We start from the raw sequence: 21383 nt of genomic DNA, 5'->3' as shown, positions 1-21383 counted from the left end.
AAAGAAAAAAGAAGGAAGAGAGAATATAAACAAGACACATACGGCGAGATAATGACGCAATTTCGCCTGAACAATTTTAACAGCAGCCGGAATGCAGCCAGTCTTCTGACGGTTGCCAGAATTCCTCACAAGCAGGAATCTGCATTTTTATTACATTGTTAAACTCATGCACTTAACATAAAATAAAGCACGTTAACCCATCGTGTATTTTCTATAAAATTTTATGCGTAAAAACTTGGAATCGTGCGAATTTTTTAAGTCTCGCCAGGAAAAAAACAAACTTTCTACAATACTTGCTATGTCTCCTAAATGTTTTATTCAAATACTTTCTCTTTGTTTACTTTCTCTTTCACTTATTACGGGATACTCCTGTATTTTCCAACAAATTATTAAGAGCAGATCGAAAGTTGATAGTTTCATTCATTATTCTATATAAAGTGTTAGAGAGAGGGATTACCAATAGGACCGTAATAATCGAATGAGAAAGTAAATAAAGAGTGTTTGTCATATTCTATTGTATTGTCTAGTCTAGTGTCATTTGATTGTAAATTACTTTTACATTAGAAAAAATAGTTGCAGAAATTATCAATACAAAAATGGGAGATTCGAAACTAAAATGGCATACATTTTAGCGTATCGCATACGGCTAATCACATAAATTTTAGTTATTTCTTCATGGCTTAGCATTTATTGGAAAATGTTTAAATATTTTGTGGCAAACGAGTCGTTTTCGAATTCATTCGAGTGAAAACAAGAATGATTTATTTGTATTCGTTCGAAAATGTGCGTTCGTCGAATGGTCAATACGGACGTAAACAAGAATGAGGATAAATGTCTACCGGGTTTTATACTATTTTTCGTCTTACCAACATATCTGAACCGCTTTTTCAACCATACCTTTAGTGTCTGTCAACGAACGGAACCTTGGCCATGTTTTTGAAGTGTTTGGTGAATGAGAAAATGAAACAGAAATATAACAATAATTATCGTTCGCGCGTGTTCGTTCTATACCTTGTTATGACGGTGTAGGAGGAAAACACACCGCATGTCACGGGTTATATCTTTCCCAATAAGAACGAACGGGATAGCGAGTACCCTGAGAAATCTAGCAGACAGGCGAGACCGAAAAAAGGCAAAAGGAAAAATAACTTTTCAGCAGCTCGTTCTCGTTGTCGTCGTCGTCGTGGTCGCGTTTTCCACACATAGCCGTGCGTGTTCTTTGGCAGGGTTCCGATTTTTCTTCTCTGCCTACAACAAACTGCTCTAATCCTGTTCGAGTTGTGTGCAAAGCAGACCGTATTCTAATAAGAAAGTAGATTGAAAACAATTCGGTCTTGGACTACGGTGCCCATATCAGCCACAGCGTAGAACAATATTTTTGTCCCTATTGGTTACCAGTGTCGTGTGTACTTGACTTTGCATACTGCACGCTTGTGGTGATTCGGTCGCGATTACTAGTGACACTTTCCCTAGATTCGTCAAATTCGGTCATGTCCTTTGGCTGGTGGCTCGGAGCTCTCCCGTAGGATCAAAGTGAAAAGTTGCATTGAAAGTCACCGATTTCGGTCCAAGTGTCAGTAAATGTTACTAAGAATAAAAAGAAAGCATTAAAATATTGCTGGAAGAAAAAATTTACTTGCACCGTAGAGACAGGTTCCAATCGGATTCTCGGTGTTTTATCAGCTTTGAAGTGAGGTGTTTCGTGTGTGAAAAAAGGTGAAAGCAGACGCAAAAACGAGTTCCAATTGGATCTCGCCTACTAGCTGGCATATAGAATATTGTGATTAATTGGGTGAGAATACAGTGCAGAATGTAAGCAGCTGGATTCAAGACAAATACGGCTGGGCTTCGTCGGAGGGCTGCTGACTGGGCCAAAAAAAATCTTTCTTTCGTCGGAAGGGATTACCGAATATCATAAGTTTTTTTTTTTATAAACCGTATCGAGAGAAGAAGCATTCATTTAAGGAAGTCGATGTTTAAATTTGTAATTTTTAGCACGGATGATATGCCTTCGGAATTCAGCAAAAAAAACTGCAAAAAACGAGTGAGCGAGAGAGTGTGCTGCTGGATGCCCCGAGATTGCTGCTGTTGCTGTTGGTGCGGTATTCCGGCGAGAAGTGCTGCCAGCGACATTTTCAATTGTGAATTGTTTACTACTTTGTTCAGCTATTTGAATTGTTTACTGTGAAACAATTCGAGATATTCTCTCCAAATTAAGCGTAAATTAGAGTTTCGAGAACGCACTGTTGGGTGAATGCTATATAAAGCAAAAATATTGATCATAATTAGTCTGTCTGAACTTATCCATCTCAGCACACATTATCAATATTCCAACAAAAGGTCAAGCGTTTGTAGTACTTAGAAACGAAATTTCTTCTCAAATTTTGCTTACAATTTATTGTAAATTTTATTCAAATCATCTATATGAAAATGGGACGGGTATAGCGTGTTGTGTTCAATTCCCAAGCACTCACAAAAGCACAAGAAAGCTTTTCGGAACAGAGACGCAAATCAAATTAAATCTCTAAAATGAAAAAAAGTGTGACATTGCCAAAGCTTTCGAAAGTTATTGATTTGATTATTTGAATTGGATGTATATTTACTAAATTACCATTTTTTCGTAAGCTGTAAAGCGAAAATCGGAAAATTGATCAGAATTGAAAATAGTGAAACATGTGCTTAATGTGCAAATGCTCGAGCATAACGTTTAATCCACACTTCCTTATAATACCAAGCTTTTATGGCTGATGTTAATATTCAAAACATATCGAATACGTCAACCAAGTACATTGAATCTATTCTTCTTATTTTATATTTGGTGTGTATCGAACGAAATTGTATCAATGACCCTAATATATGTGCTTTCATTCATAGGATTAGCTGTCACTTGCCTAAAGTGTACGGTATCTCACTTTTAATTACCGGTCCGCCAAGTTTGCGACCTAGAACGGTAATAAATCGTGGTTGCGTTATAGTTTTATTAGTCTGCAAAATCAAAAATTGTGTTTAACAATCAAGGTTTCAGATTTTCAGAGCTAATTTAAACAACTTGGCACAGGTTCGCTGAGAAGCATTGATAGCAAACTTTGAAATTGTAGTCTTTTGCCACACACGTGCATTGAATTCGATCAAGCGTATTGCATTTTTTTAAAGTCTTATCCATGTTGCCTTTGCTGCGCATTGATGAAGTGTTAGTGTTTTGAAAACACTTTTTCAACTAACTATACTTTGTGCATCTTCAAAACATTTTAGTGTCAAGTGCTCTGTCAGAAAATGAGCTTTTTTTAGTTGTTTGATCATTGTGCAGTAGTACTTATCCAGTCCAACGAGTTTGTTTATGCTCTTAAGTTATAACTCCTTATTGTTGAATTGTAAAGTTGAAGAAAGTTTCACAATATTTTGACTTTTTATTCATCTTGCTAATTATTGATGAGTTCAGCATTGCTCTTGACTGATTGAAAAAAGAGCAAAAGTTCGAAAGCAAATTAAGTTTTGAGATTTGTTCCGAAAGCGAAAGCTCGAAAGCATTTGGCTTGAAACAAAACAAAAAATTGCATGAAAATTTTTGTTCAGCAAAAATCTTGATCTAAGTGATACAAAATAAAGGGCTATCATTCCACTTGATTTTCTTAGTTTCGCCCTTCATGTTCCATGCCAATCAACAAAGCGATATTGAAGAATTACTTAGTAAAAAGGACGAAATAATACATTTTTCGTAGCTTCAGATGTTGTCCGTATATTTAACCACTGGAAATAGGAAATGCGACGATCAAATTGCGCTCTGATTTGAATTAATAGCGGCCCTTACACCAGTCAAAGCAAAGCAAAGTCTTGGCATTACATTCCTTTCGTGGAATTTGGCCTCTCTGTTTCAACAGACTTCGCAGTCGATTCTTAGTGTACAGACACTAAGAATCCTTCCAGCAGGCATGGCAAAAACACGGATCCGTTCTGCACGGTACTCACCTTCACTCGTGAGCACACCACCAGGCGTATTGAATGCTACGCTTCGTGCCCGTGTTGAAAAACAAACACCGAACGCAGTAGAAAAAGCACCCGTAGCGGTGGTCGTGTAATTGCCAAACACCGGTGCTTGGATTTTCGGGCAGCACTGAAGTCGAGTGTTCCTGACTTCGGCAAACACCGAAACCGAGTGTTTCCGATTTTGCCATATACGTTGCTTGTACTATAAGCGTCTATAGCGCCACGGTATGATGAAAAATGCGTTTGAATGATTAATTCTTTTTGCATCAATACGCGTCTGATTGAATTCAATTGATTGACAATATAATCAACGCATGGTTGCTCTTCGGTGCCTTCGCGAAATTGAAAACACTCGGCTCCGGTGTTTAACGAAACTGGAAACACGCGGTCTCGGTGTATGCCGAAGCTTGAAACACCAGTGCTGAAAATAAAACAGCGCCACGAGCACCGTGGCTTCGGATATTGCGTTTCGTGTTTCTCTTTGTGCTCTGGTACGCAATGGCATTCTCGATACACGCGGTGGCGGTGGTTATATGAAGCACGCAGTGTTTGGACATGCCTGCCTTCCAGGTCGGGGCTCGTATATACGACAACTGGCTTGTAAGTTCAGCGTCCTATGCATTGAACCGCCAACCCCGAACACCACCCTTACACCAGTCAATACCATGTTAATACAATTACTATTGACAATAGTTTTCATCGTGTAGGAGAAACTTCACCGGATATTGTCAAAATATCAAAACTTTTCATGTCACATTGCCAATCTAATGTTTCGTCAATACAGCAACACGAAACCAATCGGTAAGGAAACAATATTTCGCATAGAAAATAAAACAAACGTTTGGAGCATCTAATTTTTTAACTGGTGCTTGAACACATTGAGAGAGGAGTTAAATGCCCATTTTGTACAGTTTACGCGAGGTAATTTTATACGCCTTTACGCGAGGCAATATTATAGTCAATATTCAGTATTATCGATTCTTCATCAATACATCAATTCCACTTTAATAAACATATTCAAAATTTAGAGGTTTTTGGTTTGTGCAAAAAGTTCAATTTTTAGGTCGATTTCTGTATGTTTCGCCTTTGGTTCATCATTCATTTTCCATTACACTATCAAAAGAATTGTAAAAAATATCAAATCGTGTAAGAATCGCCATCAATCAATCCGAGAAGAGCTCCAGGAGGGGAATTAAAAGGTTATTATTTTTATGGTACATTTTTGGCAACACTGTTTCTGACAGATCACGCGTGAATCGTGTCTTGTGTCAATGTCAAACTTGTTCAGTTTGGTCTATAATTCAATCATGAATCGTCGTTTGGTCTATAATTTAATCGTGAATAGGCGCTGGCAAGCTTGGAGAAAGATTCACTTTTTTATCGAAAAATTGTGTTCAGCGATGAAGCTCATTTGTGGTTGAATGAATACGTCAACTAGCAAAATTGTCGCATTTGGAGTAAAGACCAGAAGCATTGCAAGAGCTACAAATGCATTTCAAAAAATTTACTGTTGCGTGTGGATTATATGCCGATTTTTTTCGCCTAAAATGGAAGAATTGTACATGCCTGACATGTGCTTTCAACAAGACGGTGCCACATACCACACAGCACGCGAAACAATTGCCAACTTGAGAGCCGCCTTCGGTGAACAGTTTATCTCACGTTTTGGGCTCGTCAATTGTCTACCTAGGTCGTGTGATTTAATGCCTTCGGATTATTTTTGTAGGGCCATGTCGAAGCTCATGTCTACAAGGATAAACCAGCAACGATTGACGCACTAAAAGCCAATAATGAAACAATAATTCGTGAGATACCGGCCGATATGTTGGAGAGAGTGTGCTAAAATTAAACCTTGCGCATGGGCCATCTAAAGCGGAGACGCGGCCAATATTGGCATGAAATCATCTTCAAAGATTAAATTTTTCATTTTTTTGTGTATTTTGTAAATCAAATATACATAATATGTGCTTTTAACTCTTCTCTCAATATTTTCAAGTACCAGTTGCAATATTAAATGCTCTTAACATTGGTATTTTTTTAATTCGAAATATAGGTAATATGGCCATTGGATTGATGTATTGAAGGTCACTGGGTATCGCTCTTGTTTTGTTGATTGGTTCAGTGGGAATCGAAGACAGTGGAAAAATTTACAATCGTTATAAAATTTAACTAACAATTCATGGATTCATCAAATATCGATCGGCAAATGTACGATTATTTCTAAATCTGAATTGAATCCAAATTTATTTTCCTTTCTTTGTTGTATAGACCAAATTGGTTTACTTGGCGTGAAAGTTTTCCTCATAAGGCGTCTAGAATAATTGCCACGATCTAATTTTGTGTTGTTGGATAACGGCTCCAGTAGTCATCTCCAGTATACGACAACTATTAGAGAAAGATCTGCTGTCTCTGTTCGATAGATTGACGAAAAGGATAAAATGAAACTAGGTGCATTCGCTTCGAGGTTTCACGTCGCTATAACAATTTTCGAATGATTTTTTTTTGCGATATTTTTAAAGTCGAAGCAAAGATAATGTATCCGATTGTTTCGATATTGCGACTGTAGTCCTATTTTATGAAGTTTTCCGTAACTCATTTTTGACTAATCGTTTTAGAATACTTTGACATCTCAGTATCGAATGGTCTTCGGCATGAAATAATAGGTCCAAATTAAAAACGACAGGAAAAATTATTACTTTTGTTCTTTTCCAAGTATATTTTGACAGTCGACTTTAAAATTCAAGAGTTTTAGTAATAATTGAATTTACTTTAAATCGTCCAATCGCAAAATACCTCGACGCATCTGGCAGCACGGCCAAAGATCGACCACCGAAAGAAGTATGCGCACGAAAGAGACGGCCAATAAACACTGCTGGAGCTCGGTGTGGGTTGCGACAACCGACTGAAGAATCAAACGCGCTTCGGGTCGACCCGTAGTAAATCATTCTACCTCCGCTGGACCCACCGAACCGCAGCAGCCACTTGCACCGCGTGACAAGACGGCAGCAACCTTTACCTTCCCGTTCGCCCCGTAACATTCGACCGTCACATCACCCCCGTGATGCATATGTGGGTACTCGCCAAAATATCAGAATGTCACAGCACCAGCACAAAAAACTAAGGGACACCGCCGCGGTAGCAACAGCAGCAGCAAAAGCGGTGTAATGCTGGCTCAGTTCTATAATTATCAAAAAATTCGTGTTTTCTTCGGCGTTGATGCCTTTTTCCTGTTTGCCGGTTTCCCTGAATTCGGCTGAATGGTGCTGAACAGTGACGACCCTTTTTCGAAATTTTCGCGTGACCGCCGTTTTGCTATCATTTGCCGCAAGCATGGTAAGCATGGGCGGGATCATGTGAGACAAGTGCAGTAATAAAAAAAAGAAGATGCACGCGGAACTCGGGGCACAGCAGGCCCCCCTAGGAAATCCTAAAATTACCGAGAACAGAAATGGTAGAGACTTTCTTCCTCGCAATCTGGGGGATAAATGGTTGCCTTTCGGCGGCGTATTTCCCTGTTAGTAGGTCACGGCAAATGGGTAATGAACTCGCGAAAGATGGCAGGCTGGCTTTGAGCGTGGATGCGTTGCGGGGGAGGGTTTCATTATTGTCCATGGAAGAAGGATCTTGAAGATAAATTGTCGCTGCTGGCGAAGGGATTCTTTCGTTGAGCCGCTTGCAGACTATTAAGAAAATGTTTTTTTTTTCCTAATCTTTCCTAGTGTGGTAAAAAATCAATTTCAATAACTGAGCTAATTGGAAAGAAAAGCACGTGACAGAGAATGCTAAATAGACAGCTCTTTGCGTCACCTGTATCGGTTTTCGGATTCCAACAGTCAAGGGTGAGAAGGATGCTTTGGAACGCTGTAAGACGATGTTAATGTCGACCACAAATCAAAACAAGTACCATGTACACGTTTTTCAATTTCTCCCCACTCGCACTTTCCTGCTTTAGATCACAGACACACACACACACACACAGTAACCAGACCGGCATCGATTAGGCATTGATCCGCTTCTAAAAGTGGCAAATTTACACTTGGTACACTTCAAAGCCGAAGCAAGAGCTTCCACCAATTTCCTTGCTGACGACCAGCGTGTTTCCCGGATTCGCATCCCATCGCATAATCGCATATAATCATCTGCTCGATGGTGTCGATTGGCGAACTGCCAGGACCAGTCAGTACACAGTATCAGCTAAATCTTTCCCTTTCTCTCTCTCTCTGCGTTACAAAAATACCCATCCACCGTCAAAACACCGTCCACGATTTCCAATCCTCAACCACTCGCCTGGTGTTGGTGTTGCTTCGCTCGCCAGAGGATTATAAATTGAACATACCATTGGGCGAATAGGAAGCGAACGGGAGATGGAAATCGGTTAAAAATTGTCGCATTTTCTTTCTACAACATCTCCGTTTTCCGGCCGTCTCCGGTCGTCATTCTCTCCGTGTTATTTTTCCCCGCTTACTCTAATCTGTTCTAAATGTAAATCACATTGACTTTGCTGCTGCTGCCAAGTGTGACAAGAGCCGCCAACGGTACTGGCTAACCGGCAGCGAGCGACAAATCTTCGCTTACAGACACCAAAATGGGCAGGATGCTGAATGCACCAATTAAAATTCCTGCCGACGATGTTTGGTTGGAGCGGGGGATTTTTCCTTAATTTCCATTGATTTTGCCATTGTCGACTGATTTCTGCGTCTAAGAATCTTGAGAATAATGAACTCGTGTTTTAATTGGATTCAACGGAGAAGAAGAAGAAGAAGAAGAAGAAGAAGTACGCAATCGTACTCTCTCCAGTGTGTTAGTGTGCCAAAGTATGTCATGAAAAAAAAATCACCTGGTTTAGGCTAGTTGTTAGTTAGGATAAGCAAAGCTTAAGGACAACCGAAAATCCAAGCGCCGCCGCCTCGACAGCTGCTCCTCTTCCAACGAACAGCCCTGCAACAGTCAACGATGGCCCTGCATTATTCACGTTCCGGTAGTTTTCGCGCGCTTCTCCTCCGCCTCCTCCTCCTCCGTGTGTGTGCGCCCTTGGCCGTTTGACAATGAAAACAGCGGTAACCTTACGCCTGACAGGACAGCCCAGCACAAACGACAAAGGTGAGTAAACGACATAAACCAATTGATGAAGAGTAGAGAAAATCCCCATTTTCATGGTTATTGAACATTGCGGACTTGTTTCGTGCGTTTTCCATGTTTTCATTTCTTTTTCAGCCGGGGGTTCGCGCAGAATTACTGGGCGGGAGGGCTGGTGCAGGTCAAAGCTTATTCCGTTCATCGCGACCAGAGATGCCAGGTAAAAGTTTTAAATATCTGTAGACAGGGTTGCAAAAGTCTGTATATCCGAAAAAAAATCTGCAGCTAGCAAGTATGTCTTTATTTCTGTAGAAAGTATGATACGCTAAACTGACTTGGCGACCAAAAAAAAAGGTCACGGTAATTTCAAAAGTCTGTAAATGTTGACGAAAGTCTGCGAAAAACTAGATTGTCAAAAGTCTGCTGCACTATGTACGAAAACTGCAGATTTACAGACAAATCTGCAGATCTGGCATCTCTGGTCGCGACTGGCGGCAGTGCGCCCAATATTTGTGGAATTTTTTGTGTGATTGAAAGCTCGATCCGAAATTTTGACGTTGGATGACGTCGAAATTGTCAAAGTGTAACGTTATTATTTTACTCTCAATTTATTTTTTCTGTCAATTTTGTGTAATTGCGTTATTCATACACATACACATACCAAATTTAGTATCATTTGATGTTTGACTGCGATGTAATTTCCAACTGTATTCTGTATCAGGGGCAAAAACTGATTTCGACTCGGAATAGTTTATGACGCCAGGTTCCGAATCAAATTTTAATGAATTCAGAATTCCTGATCGAAAGTGTGAAGTACCTCTGTACATCATCCAGCTCGGTTTACAATTATTGATGGCCCTTTCCAGGGTCATACAACTTCATAAAGAATATTTTGGATTTTACTTAAATTGGCTCGTCGCAGTTACATTGTGACAATTGTGAACTTAAAGGGTAATATTGTCGTTAGTGTTGAACTGCAACATTATTTCAACAGTTTTCACTGCGGTCTTATTTCAACAGTCTTCACTTCACACGAACCTGAATTGGATGACCCTCCGTCGCTGTATTTACATCGTGTCCTATGTAAAGCTTGCTTCAGATAGAACTGGAACAAAGATAATTGCCTGTATTCTAATTATTTATTATTGAATTCAAGATATTTTTTATACAAATGTAGCGTTTTCTTCATACTTTTAAGAAAAAATACGGATAAAATTATTCGTCACGGTTTCGAAGGAATTCTCGAATTTTTCCAGTAACACGGCTCATTAGGCGGCGCACACCTTCTTCGTCCATCGTTTTAGCTATCTTATTCCACCAGGTCGTCATCTGATTGATGTCTTTGACAACCTTTCCCTTTGCCTTGAGTCTTCTCTTCATGATTGCCCAGTATTTCTCAATAGGGGCAGTTGGGTGGGTTAAGGTTTTCCGGAACAAACTGGACCCCTTTCTCTGCATACCATTCTTGAACGACTTTGTTGTAATGACAGCTTGCCAAATCTGGCCAAAACATTACGGGATGGTCGTGGAACGGCAAAATTCGTTTTGGGGGACACTCTTTTTGGTATAGTTCCGATGTCATTGTCTTATTTGTAACGAAAACTTTCGTTTTTTTGCCACAGCTGCAAATGCCATGCCAAATCAAAAATTTTCTTGCGAATTTGTCGGCAAAAACAAATTTAAATTTGGCTAGAACATCCCTCCGAGCCGTTGCCAAGGAAAATTTTTGACCTGGGATTTCTGGGCAATTTCAGCTGTTTAGCTAGTCTAGATGCAGACCACAATGGATTTTCCAAATAATTGTGTACAATTTTTTCCCTTCTTTCGGCGTCCATCGATTCGCGGAATGTCAAAAATCATACGTGAAGCTGACAAAATACCCGACACGTGGGCGCCAAGAACTTCCAAATCCGTCCACCAGGAGCGCCACAATATGGGCAAAAGTTTGTTCCAATTCTAAATGAAGCAAGCTTTAGATGTCAGTGCTGAAAAGTCCCGGGCTTAAGGTTATCTCCATCAAGAGCAACGCAAACATTCCAGCGCCGCTCTAACATTTCAATACCAGTTTTGTAGAACGATTTTTATTTTGCCTCAAAATAGGCCTCAGTTTCAGCTATAACCTGTTCATTCGTGCGAAATTTCTTACCGGCGGGCTGTTTTTCCGGTCTGCGAACTGCCAATAGTCGCTGGGAGCCAAATCTTTCGAATACGGTGGATGTGGGAGCAATCCGAAGTTCAATTCATGTAGTTTTGCCATTGTTTTGATTGACTTGTGACACGGTGCGTTGTCTTGATGAAACAATTTGTTTTCTTTGCCATATGCGGTTGCAATTTCAGCTCCAATAACGCTATATAATATTCACTGTTAATAGTATTTCATTTCTCAAGATAGTCGATAAATATTACACCAGGCACATCCCAAAATACTGATTGTTGTGCTTTCGGGTGCTTTGGACGAGGTTCTCCAGTTACTGTCCGCTCAGATGACGATCGTTTTGATTCCGGAGTGATGTGATGAATCCATGTTTCATCCATTGTCACATATCGACGCAAAAATTCCGGTTTGTTTCGTTTAAACATGGCCAAAAACTGCTCAGAATCATCAACAGGCTCTCGTTTTTGGTCAACAGCAGGACCCACTTTGAACAAAGCTTTCTCATAGTCAAATGCTAGATAGCAAAATATAGAGTAGAAAAGAAAGAAGTTTAAAATAGGCCCGTGGTCGATGTATGTGTTTCTGTTGAAATTGTTTCCGTAGATATAGGACTGTAAAGTGAAATCCGTGGCAACCAAATACAGCGAAGCATGCTTGGTTTCGTCTAGTCAATTGGACTTTCTCTTCATGGCTCGAGTCCCGTCATTGCGATAACATTTTCGCGGTTTTGATTACATAATGGCATTCACATGTTAATTTTTTAATCGGGCAATTTCAGCTTTTCTCCGTTAGATACTGATCGTATTTAGGATTCAAAAAAGTACGGGTGTGTAATGTCAGAGACATAACTGGATGTCGTGAATACGAATGAAAACTGACCCGATTTCTTTATACTTTCGAATTCGAATTGATAGCTGATCGATTGTGTGAATTGTGAAACTTTTGACGTCGATTATCTCATTTCGGATTTGCATATTTCGTTGAAAGAATCTATCAAGACACAAGATTCATTTCTACCTTTTAGAAGCACCAAATTGTGGAATTCTCTACGATATTTAGCACAGTTCGGAACATTTTTCTCGAACGATTTTCGCACAGCGAAAGGTGCACGTAGCTAATCCAATTATTTTGGATTTTTACTAAACTGTTGATTTTTACCTTCGATTTGCAAAGAAGTAATCTTAATAGTTCTTTAGAGAACATTTAGAGCCATAAGAACGGTTGATTTTATATAATGTTGTCCACTTTTCGTTTTTCGTTTTCTTTCTCTCCAATGCAAACGACCAGAAGCTCTGTTGCATGATGCAATCGCTCTTATTTGAGTTGGAACTAGCTTTGCGTACAAACCGCAACACATCCGCTCGCAGTGCCAAATTATGCGAAACTGGTTTAATGCGTCTTTTTGCCTTGACTACCGAAAGGCAAATGAAATGAGTGCACTCTCCGATGCCGCTGGTTGAATGCGTCTTCTCGCACCGACGTCTGCTTCCATCTAACGCACAAGAAGAAATGATCGATTTTCGACTACGGTTCCTTTTTTATAACGCTCAGTGGAAGATATGTGCCTGACTACCTCAAAATCGTCGTCCTTGCGCGAAAAACCCCAGCGAAAGTAAAGAGTTTTTCGCGTTGTTTTTGAAATTTCGAGAAAATTTAATTTTTGAGTTGTTTGTGGTTATCTCACACTGTTCAAAATATTATCCTAAATTCTGGATCATATTTTTGATGAAATAGTGAAAGAATTATGTTACTGCCATTAATACAAGTCGAGATATTTACGATTAATTTCTACCCGTTCTTCCATATGGCTAATTTTGAAAAGGTGCCCCATAGTAAAGAAAGTCGTATTCACGACAAAAGGTTCAAAATATTTATGTAAGACAAAAACAACCGCGGATAAAAAGACCACGCTGAAAATGCCCGCTAAAGCAGGGTTGAATAATGTCATGTTGACCGATGCATTTTTTTCACTCAATTTTCTCAGAGGCGGCTGAATCGTTTTCCGCGAGCTTCTGTAAAAGCTACTCTTGTACTTTGAATCAAATTCGAAAATAAATTGACTGTCGCTTCCGGTTCCGGAGAAAAAATGGCATATGTGACGTAACTTACAAAATGTTTTTTTTCCGATTTCTACAAACTTAGACTCTTAGACAAAAATAATCTTGGGTTGTGGATCGAGTTCGAAAATCAAATGGCTGTCATTCCTAGTTCAGGAGACAAAATGATTTTCACGTACTTAGACCCGTTTGGAAGCTAATTTTGAGATGTGAATTACGTTCGAAGATCAACACTGTTCGAATAAATCCTGTGATTTTATATCTTATAAGAGCGTCGCGTTTCACACAGATTTTTATTCAAGAACATCTGAAACATGTTCTTCAGGGCGACTTGAACCAAGAAACATTAGATTACGAAGCACATCGGTTAATCGACTGAACCACAGAAGCATATGTCTGTTTAATGAACAATTGATACATGAAAACCCATACAGCGGCACTTGGTAGCCAAGAGCAAATTACAACTCGAAGCGCGCAAAATTCTGTGCGATAATTGTTTGTAGAATTACGTCACCTGTAAAATTTATATGTTTTTTTTTCTATGAACTGACCGTCACTTTTGGTTTCAGAGATATAATGATATAAGTGACGCAACCGACAAAACACAATTGGTTTCCCTCCGCTCAATTTCCTGAGAGATGGCTCATCCGATTTCAACAACCCTAGTCTCGTTGGAAAGCTACTTTTGGATCATGGATCAAGTTCGATGCTCAAATTCCGGTTTCGAAGGTATTTCTTTCCGCACAATTTTTTCTCAGAAAACGACCCATCATCAAGTTCAAACTGATACTTTCGGTTTTGAGAATGTTGTTCGAATGACAAGATCAATCCACTAGGTAAATTAAGATGAGTTTTTTCATCAATTCATTTATTTGTTTGTATAATGATGCTTTCACACGAAACAAAATTGCGATGAACATTTGAATTTCTCCAAATGATTCATTTGAAGTAATTGTCGATAAAGAAGATCTGCATAAATGGCTTTAAGTTGTTTTAATTGTAACTTCTTGCTTGAAAAGACACTAATCGCATGATTTCGATTTCGGGATGCTCGGAAGAGTTCGTTGAACCCTGTGGACCCGAAGTATGTTGTACCTCCAATTTGGGAGCAACGGGGTAAAAAATACATAAAAAATGAAGAAAAAGTCCACTCGATTATCTCAGAGACCGCTCAATCTAAAGGTTAAAGGTCGTATAGTCCCATAGGTTCCTGTAGAATTTCACCTAGATCCGAGTTCCGGTACCGGACTTACGTGCTGATAAGTATAAAGATTTCATTTTCTGCAGCGTATTTTTACACACGAAAAAATCAAGCCAAATACATTCAAATAGCCGTATGATTATTCAATTAGGCAGGTATGGTTAGTTGATTTTGTGTATAGCGGATCATTGTTCCTGGTTCCGTAACCGGAAATCACGGCCAGACGGATTTTCGCAAACTCAGATTCAATTGCAAAGTATTATGTTTTCATTAGGTGATGCAGAGTTCCGGTTCCGCAAATACAGGGTAGTGTGTATGAAATTGCAATGAAATAAAAATTCTTCCAAATTTGGTTGAAAACTGTTTCAATTTATAGGTTATGCTAGATGCTGGTCAAACCAATCAATTTCCGCTAAACCGATTTCTAGCTCCCGGTTCCGTAAGTACCGGAAATGGTGGTCGAAAACTCAAAACCGGAACTCACTTCATTTTCTCAGATACAGCTGAGTCGATTTTCACAAGCTTAGACTCAAATAAAAGGGTCAACGTCTATAAAAATATAAGTTTTTTAAGAATCCCTCAGTAATATTAATGCAAACATTAGTTACATGAGAAAGGCATTGTAACACCGCTAGGTGGATTAAAAGAGATTAACAGTACTTCAATTGTAAGATGCTTTCACAAGAAACAACATTACTTTCTACTTCAGTATTGGTGTCATTTCACCACACGATGACCATGAGGAATTTTTTCTAAACGTCTCTTATGGAGCTATTGTCGGTAAAGAAGATTCAAATGAATGCCTTTAAATTGTTTCAATTGCAAAAGCGATTTCCGAAAAACACCATTTTTAATCTTGATGACATTTTGTCCCAAGAAAGTTTATTATGTTCCCTGCCAACTTTTAAATAAGTTTTTTTAACAAAATCTTATTCTTGTCCAAACTTAATTTTTTTATCGAAACTGAAAACAAGTCGAAAGTCATAATGATGTACTTTTATCGCAAGTACTTTTATCCGTTCAATTTTCTCGGAGATGTCTTGGCAGGTTTCAACAATCTTACAATCGTTCGGATGCAAATTACACTATTGTTTCTATCCGCATGATAACTCTCTTGGATAACTCACCGATTCAGGCTCGTTGGAAAGTTATAATATGGTCACTGGCCTCTTATTTTTCCGGAGAAATAATCGTAGAAGTTACGTAACCGACATAGCGCTTTTTTCTCTATTCGCACGATTTTCTCGATGATGGCGCAAACGGTTTCGATAATCATGTGTAAATAAATCGTGTTTGACACTTCCGGATTATAGTGTGTAGCAAAATGTAGAGTTTAGGGGGGTCGTCTAGTGTGACGGTCGTTTTCTAATGATATTTCGGTGAATTATTTGTTTCCAAATGTATTGAATCAAAGTAATAACTACTTCGTTTCTTTTTTGAATACATTTAAATAAGCTTTGTTTAAAAAAGTGGTCCTGTCTTCCTAAAGTGGTCGTCGGGAATATATCGAATATTTCAGATAGTTTACTACGATAATTGGATCCTTTCTATCGACCAGTAGAAAATCTCACAAATCCTGGAGAAATCACCTTTAAATCTAGTTTCATCGCTTCCCACCCTTTAAACCGACCGAAGAGCGATTAAATCAAGCGGAGAAAAGACTCGGGCCGACGCAATCCTCTTCGGTTAGGTCGTTTATCGTTGGGCAGCACGACATTCATTATAACATCGTCCTAACAGGGTTGATTTGTGCAATACTTGCACTGTTTTGCTGTTGGTTCTCCACGGTGGCATGCAGCCGCAACGATGCAGTTCCTGTAGCTTCTATAGCCTATAGGTATTTTCTAATTCCCAGCAAAGCTGATTATGTCCAGTAGAGTTAGTGTTTTTAATCGTTTTGTTGTGTGATTGAGCAAGAGGATTGGTTGTTTGAACCTTTTTCCAACCCGTTTTGGCCGTTTGAACGTTCTAACCGGTGGATATTTAACTTGGATATCAGATTTGGTTTTTGTTTCGAATTTGTTCTTTTCTGTTATTTTAAATTCGAGAACATTTAATGGAACATACGTTATCCGCAAGTTTTATATTGATGGTTAATTATAGGACGTTATTATTATTATTTTATACGGTACTTCTTATCCTTAAACTAGCTAAAACTAAGAAACGTACTTATCCTTAGACCGAAATCTGATAATTAGAATAATTTCACACAACGAAAACGCTTGAAACATTCGGGTCTTGTTATAGGATCAATTGTTTTGGATTATAACATTTTCCTGAGCCTAGATTTGTAATGAAAAGGCTGGTTGTAGACCGAGTTGTTCACAGGAAATTTAGGTAATAATGATAAAATGGTTATAGAACGTATATTCTGATCAAAAAACGTTGATTCCTCTGGGAGACACTGTTTTGCCGTTGTGTGCTGTCTGTGAACTGTCGAGTGTCGTTAGCAGTTACAAAACAAACTGCTAATGCACTAATTAGACGAAGACGAAACGTAAAACCCCATTACGTAAAAGTAGTTTCTCTTGTTTCTGTTGAGAGAAAATTCAAATAAATATTAGTTTATTTAATACATTTTGTATTTTCCATTAATGTCTTTAAGATTGCAAAATTCACCTCCGAATGTCCCAAAATCGTGCTACAAGTTTCCAGCCATCGTGAAAGGTTAACACCAGTTTTCGCTCACTTAAATTATCTAAGCACTAAGACACAAAAAATCTCAAATGTCTTTACCGGGTGAACGATAGAAAAGAAAACAGATCGATGGTGTAAGGCTTTTGGATGGTTTGTTGCAATCGTGGGTTGCGAATAAAAGTACTTCTGTGCTTTTGTACTTTTGTACTTTTGTACTTTTGTACTTTTGTACTTTTGTACTTTTGTACTTTTGTACTTTTGTACTTTTGTACTTTTGTACTTTTGTACTTTTGTACTTTTGTACTTTTGTACTTTTGTACTTTTGTACTTTTGTACTTTTGTACTTTTGTACTTTTGTACTTTTGTACTTTTGTACTTTTGTACTTTTGTACTTTTGTACTTTTGTACTTTTGTACTTTTGTACTTTTGTACTTTTGTACTTTTGTACTTTTGTACTTTTGTACTTTTGTACTTTTGTACTTTTGTACTTTTGTACTTTTGTACTTTTGTACTTTTGTACTTTTGTACTTTTGTACTTTTGTACTTTTGTACTTTTGTACTTTTGTACTTTTGTACTTTTGTACTTTTGTACTTTTGTACTTTTGTACTTTTGTACTTTTGTACTTTTGTACTTTTGTACTTTTGTACTTTTGTACTTTTGTACTTTTGTACTTTTGTACTTTTGTACTTTTGTACTTTTGTACTTTTGTACTTTTGTACTTTTGTATTTTTGTACTTTTGTACTTTTGTACTTTTGTACTTTTGTACTTTTGTACTTTTGTACTTTTGTACTTTTGTACTTTTGTACTTTTGTACTTTTGTACTTTTGTACTTTTGTACTTTTGTTCTTTTGTACTTTTGTACTTTTGTACTTTTGTACTTTTGTACTTTTGTACTTTTGTACTTTTGTACTTTTGTACTTTTGTACTTTTGTACTTTTGTACTTTTATACTTTGTTGTGATACGAGCATCTGGAACTTTCCCACGAGGCGCCAAAAATTCATTCCCAAGGACATTTTCTTAAGACTCAGGAAAGGATCATTTGTTTTAAAACGACATACTATTTCAGTAAACACAAAGTTAAGCTTTAGCCATTATAGCATACGTTACTTTATGTACTTTGTAGTTTATATTTTGTACTTTCTACTTTTTTCTTCCTTTTTCTTTTACTTTCTACTTTCTATTATCTACTTTCAACATTCTAATTAATACTTGCTACTTACTATTTACTTTTATTACTTATTTTACTTACTTTTGTTTTCTTCTTTCTCTTTTTTAATTTCTTCATTCTTCTATATTTTATCTTTTTTCTTCTTTTTACTTTCTACTTCCTAGTTTTTCCCTCTTCTTTATTTTTTCTGCCTTCTGTTTTTTACTTTCTACTTCATACTTTATACATTCTACTTTTTACTCTACTTTCTACTTTCTACATTCTTCTTTCTACTTTCTACTCCCTACTTTATACTTTATATTTTCTACTTTCTAATTTCTGCTTCCTACTTTTTACTTTCTTCTTTCTACTTTCTATTTTCTACTGTCTACCTTTAACTCTGCATTTTACTTTCTACTTTCTATTTCGTACTTTCTACTTTCTAGTTTCTTCTTTTCATTTTCTGCTCTCTACTTTCTGCTTTCTTTTTTCTACTTTCTAATTTCTGCTTCCTACTTTTCACTTTTTTTTCATTTTCTTTTTTCTATCTATCTCTTTTTTTTCTATAATTTTACTGTTTTCTACATTTTACTTGCTACTTTCTAGTTTTTTACTCGTCTTTATTTTTTCTGCTCTCTATTTTTTTACTTTCTACTTCATACTTTCTACTTTCTGCTTTCTACTTTCTACTTTCTTTTTTCCTCCTTCTTCTTTCTTCTTTTTTCTTTCTTCTTTCTTCTTTCTACTTTCTACTTTCTACTCTCTACTTTGTACTTTCTAATTTCTGCTTCCTACTTTTTACTTTCTGCTTTCTACTTTCTTTTTTCTACTGTCTACCTTCAACTCTACATTGTAATTTCTGCGTTCTACTTCTTACTTTTTTTTTCTGCTATCTACTTATTGCTTTCTACTATCTTTTTTCTACTTCTTTTTAGTTTCTGTTTTCTACTGTCTACCCTCAACTCTTATTCTTTCTTTTATCTTTTTTCTTTCTTTTATAATTTTTCTGTTTTTGACTTTTCTCTTGCTACTTTATAGTTTTTTCCACGTCTTTATTTTTTCTAGTTTCTATTTTTTACTTTCTACTTCATACTCTATACTTTCTACATTCTTCTGTTTACTTTCTACTTTCTACTCTCTACTTTATACTTTGTACTTTCTAATTTCTGCTTCCTACCTTTTACATTCTTCTTTCTACTTTCTATTTTCTACTGTCTACCTTGAATTCTGCATTTACTTTCTACTTTCTAATTCATACTTTCTGCTTTCTAGTTTCTTCCTCTCCTTTCGTTTTTCTGCTTTAAACTTTCTTTTTTCTACTTCCTGCTTTCTATGTTTCACTTTCTTTTTTTTATTTTCTTTTTTCTAACTCTTTATCTCTATTCTTTCTCTAATAATTTTTCTGTTTTCTACTTTTTACTTGCTACTTTCTAGTTTTTTCCTCGTCTTAATTTTTTCTGCTATTTATTTTTTTACTTTCTACTCCATACTTTCTACTTCCTACTTCCTACTTTCTGCTTTCTACTTTCTACTTTCTATTTCCTACATTCTTCTTTTTTCTTTCTACTTTCTACTCTCTACTTTGTGCTTTGTACTTTCTACTTTCTAATTTCTGCTTCCTTTTTTTTACTTTCTGCTTTCTACTTTCTTTTTTCTACTGTCTACCTTCAACTCTACATTTTAATTTCTGCTTCTTACTTTCTTTCTTTTTTCTGCTATGTACTTTTTGGTTTCTACTATCTTTTTTCTACTTTCTTTTATCTGCTTTCTACTTTCAACTTTCTCATTTCTACTTTTACTTTCTATTTCTACTTTCTAATTTCTATTTTCTACTTTCTATTTCTGCATTCTACTTTCTACTTTTTAATTTCAAATTTCCACTTCCTACTTTTTACTTTCTACTTTCCAATTTTTACTTTCTACCTTCTATTCTCTACATTTTACTTTCTACTCCTTTTTTCTACTTTCCAGTTTCTTCTTTCTTTTTCTGCTTTCTATTTTCTTCTTTCTACATTATAGTTTCTTTTTTCTTCTTTCTATCTTCTACTTTCTACTTTCTTCTTTCTACTTTCTACTTTTTAGTTTCTACTTTCTACTTCCTACTTTCTATTTTCGACTTGTCTCTTTCTACTTTTTGCTTTCCACTTTCTACTTTTTACTTTCTAGTATCTACTCTCTACTTTCTACTTTCTACTTTCTTCTTTCTACTTTCTACTTTCTGTTTTGTACTTTCTATTTTCTACTTTAATTTTTGTGCTTTCTACTTTTTACTTTTTTTTTCTACTTCCTACTTTCTAATTTCTGCTTCATACTTTCTACTTTCTACTTTCTGAATTCTACTTTCTAATTTGTTCTTTTTTCCGCTTTCTGCTGTCTACTTTCTACTTTCTTCTTTCTACTTTCTACCTTCTACTTTCTACTTTCTACTTTTTACTTTCTACTTTCTACTTTCTACTTTCCACTTTCTGCTTTCTACTTTCTACTTTCTACTTTCTTCTTTCTACTTTCTACTTTCTACTTTCTACTTTCTACTTTCTACTTTCTACTTTCTACTTTCTACTTTCTACTTTCTACTTTCTACTTTCTACTTTCTACTTTCTACTTTCTACTTTCTACTTTCTACTTTCTACTTTCTACTTTCTACTTTCTACTTCCTACTTTCTACTTTCTGCTTTCTACTTTCTACTTTCTACTTCTACTTTCTACTTTCTACTGTCTATTTTCTACCTTCTACTTTCTACTTTCTGCTTTCTACTTTCTACTTTCTACTTTCTACTTTCTACTTTCTACTTTCTACTTTCTACTTTCTACTTTCTACTTTCTACTTCTACTTTCTACTTTCTACCTTCTACTTTCTACTTTCTACCTTCTACTTTCTGCTTTCTACTTTCTACTTTCTACTTTCTACTTCTACTTCCTACTTTCTACCTTCTACTTTCTACTTTCTACCTTCTACTTTCTACTTTCTACTTTCTACTTTCTACTTTCTACTTTCTACTTTCTACTCTCTACTTTCTACTTTCTACTTTCTACTTTCTACTTTCTACTTTCTACTTTCTACTTTCTTCTTTCTGCTTTCTATTTTCTACTTTCTACTTTCTACTTTCTTCTTTCTACTCTATA

The 21383-nt window shown here is 36.8% G+C and overlaps 2 protein-coding genes across 3 annotated transcripts in view; both read left to right on the top strand.

Moving 5' to 3' along the window:
* Positions 1-1137: 1137 nt before the first annotated feature.
* LOC131438782 (neurocalcin homolog) overlaps positions 1138-21383 on the top strand; it is a 527871-nt gene continuing 507625 nt past the window's right edge. The window contains exon 1 of one of the 2 annotated variants that reach the window (XM_058609044.1): positions 1138-1716. The gene's annotated coding sequence lies outside the window, so the exon portion shown is untranslated. Of the gene's footprint in view, positions 1793-21383 lie in introns of both variants that reach the window. The other variant, XM_058609043.1, reaches the window with a different exon arrangement.
* The window catches only part of LOC131438780 (neuronal calcium sensor 2), a 461386-nt gene continuing 448310 nt past the window's right edge, over positions 8308-21383 (top strand). The window contains exon 1 of the mRNA XM_058609042.1: positions 8308-9084. The gene's annotated coding sequence lies outside the window, so the exon portion shown is untranslated. The remainder of the gene's footprint in view (positions 9085-21383) is intronic.

Source organism: Malaya genurostris, chromosome 3 (assembly GCF_030247185.1).
Source record: "Malaya genurostris strain Urasoe2022 chromosome 3, Malgen_1.1, whole genome shotgun sequence".
Classification (NCBI taxonomy): Eukaryota; Metazoa; Arthropoda; class Insecta; order Diptera; family Culicidae; genus Malaya; species Malaya genurostris.
Note: the sequence above shows the minus strand (reverse complement) of the source record. Positions and strands in the feature narration are given on the sequence as shown.